We start from the raw sequence: 2,554 nt of genomic DNA, 5'->3' as shown, positions 1-2,554 counted from the left end.
ATTGTTTGATTGATATGTTAATTAAAAATTTAGCAAATTTATCATACGTAAAACAAAATTTTAAATTTTCATTGGAGTTCTACCAATCGGTGGTTTCTCTACGGTTCATTATATCATAATTCACATCACATTAACTTTATTACATTACTTGTATTTTTTGTTGTTGTTAGTATAGTTGTAAATTTAATAAATAAGTATGTATAAAAAAAAAGTTGTTCAGAGGATAATTAAGATAATTTATTAACTAATAATCTGAAAACCGGCAGGCAAATTATAAATTGCTCCCCCCCCCCTTTAATATTGGATATTATCAGAAAGGACGTAATGCCCCCATCTATAACAGACAGAGAAACATGTTGCCAACATACATAGGGGTAGGGGAGAACCCAAACCAGCTGAATTACTCCATTCTAAATTAGTGTATTGTGAATTATTACGTAAGAAATATTTTTACTCATTATTTGCAATACTTAAAATTTATTGACGCTCTGGAGAATAAAGGCGGGCTTTATTGGCCATTTAGCCAATTAGCATTTTTTCAATTTTTGCGAAAAAAGGACTCATCAGGTAAAGAATTAATCATCGCTAAGACGAGAAAGAAAAATCGTTCTATTAATTTTTGCAGTGAACTTTTTTTATAAAGAGCCTTTCTATTATTGTAAAATAATTTTGTTAACAATTTATAAGTTAATCATAAATAACAGGGGTACTCATGATGTTGTGTTAAATGTAAAAAAAATTAACATGCTAAGTATTAAAAGTATAGGATTGTGAGCAGCCTAATTTCAATTCCCTGTCAGTTCTTAAATGCAGAGGACCTCCTATCGGATTTTCTGGGAAACTTTGTAACCTTGTATTTTTTACGGGATAGTAATAAAATAGCTTCGTTCACATCATCTTTCCGCCATCTCACTTGTTCCCTCTCTTACTTTTTTTTTCATTATTTTATAATTGTGTTTATCCATTACTTTATTATTATGTTTATCCATTACTTTATTAATATGTTTATCCATTACTTTATTAGTGTTTAAAAACGTCCAAATCAAAAACAACACAAAGCAATTAACCTACCACAACAACAGACAAAATGGTGAGGAGCTCGGCTGGTCTGTGGCATGACGTCATTCTTCATTTAGCTGACCTATCAACAAACTCTCAACCATGTTAAATGTTATATTGTTTTAACATGCTATAAGAAGGAAATATTTTTCACAGTTTGTTAATGAACGTGAATAAAAAAAATCCAACAGTGACGAATTTGACCTCCTATAAAGTTAACAACCCCAAAACTTAATACCTCTACCAAGATTAGAGCTAAACTCTTTTAAACGCAGTATAATAAGTCTATAACTATTCTTTATATAATTTTTAATTCATTCATAATAATGGCAGGATTTTAATTTTTTTAATATAGTCAGATATTTAAAAATATAAACCAACAATAAAAAATTTTAATTCCGAATATTAAATAGATTTCGAAACTTTTGATAGGTTATTGATAAATTGAATTTAAGACAAAAAAGAAGGAATGCCCAACCAAATGACATGCATGCCACAATGTGGCAAGGCTCGGAGATGGTACATCCCGGCCAGTATGTTTTTAATTTTTTTTTTAAACATTCAAGTTTTATTTTAGGGATTAAAGAGTAATTTAAGCTCGATTTTTTGTTGATATATATTGCATAATTGCGATCTCTAAAACAGATAATTTCGGAGTAGCAAAATTTTTTGTCATCAGGGAATTTTCTTTATTATGCGAATTAATTTTTACTTCATTTATTTGCATATTTTAAATTTATTTATTGTAATATTTTCATGTAATTTATTACCAACACGAATACACTTTTTCAATATTTTCACTACAGCGCCTTCCTACATAGACTAAACTGCAATAGTATACATTTTCTGAATGGCTTAAATAACTCCGTGTTTGTGTAAATTAACGATGTGGACGTAGGTTGTACATAGTTACCCGTAACAAAACTTTTTATTATGTAGTTATTAAATGGTTTCAATAATTAAATTTTCCATAACTCAGTCTCATTAAGGATTGTGTATTATTGTGCGAATTGATTGCTACTTCATTTTTATATAATTATATTTTATTTATTTACTGCAATATTTTTAGATATTAAATATAGCAAAATATATTAAGATATGTGAAATTTTATATTAAAATATTATACGATATTTTATTTTGAGATATTAAGATATAGCTATGGCTTTTTCAATAATTTAACTACCAAAATTTCATGGAGAATTTTTTTTTTTTTAACAACAGTTTAAATTTTTTGAATGACAAAATTAATATAAAGTTATTATAATAATAATAGCTTTAGTATTGACAAAAGCCTCTCCCATAGGGGAGTATTTATAGTAGTAACATACATTTTTAATATATAAACGATAGTTATTAACCTATTTCATAAAGTAAATTTTCCAGAACTCAGACTCATTGGGGATACTACTTCATTTTTTATTTACATGTTTGACTTATTTATTGTAATATTTTTACACAATATATTTATAGATCGTATAAACTTTTTCAGTATTT

The sequence above is a fragment of the Halyomorpha halys genome, unplaced genomic scaffold (genome assembly GCF_000696795.3).
Source record: "Halyomorpha halys isolate HHAL.00 unplaced genomic scaffold, Hhal_1.1 Scaffold263.1, whole genome shotgun sequence".
NCBI lineage: Eukaryota > Metazoa > Arthropoda > Insecta > Hemiptera > Pentatomidae > Halyomorpha > Halyomorpha halys.
The sequence above is the reverse complement of the archived record's forward strand: the minus strand, read 5'-3'. Positions refer to the sequence as shown.